The following is a 252-nucleotide window of genomic DNA, read 5'->3' as shown; positions in this document are numbered from 1 at the left end:
CTTTGCCTTTTATTCTTTCAGGGTCAATAGATTAAGTACCAGTGAAACACTGAGGTCAATGTGATCGACTTTGCCCCTCCCCCAAAATTTCAAGCCTTGTGTCTATAATAGAAAGGGTTATTATAATAATAATAATAATTATTATTATTATTATTATTATTATTACAATTAAACTTTAGGAGAGGTAATAAACACACGCACTGGTTCAGTCCTTCCATTTATATAAATGGAAGTGGAGAGACAAGTTACTGA

Source organism: Octopus bimaculoides, chromosome 14 (assembly GCF_001194135.2).
Source record: "Octopus bimaculoides isolate UCB-OBI-ISO-001 chromosome 14, ASM119413v2, whole genome shotgun sequence".
NCBI lineage: Eukaryota > Metazoa > Mollusca > Cephalopoda > Octopoda > Octopodidae > Octopus > Octopus bimaculoides.
The sequence above is the reverse complement of the archived record's forward strand: the minus strand, read 5'-3'. Positions refer to the sequence as shown.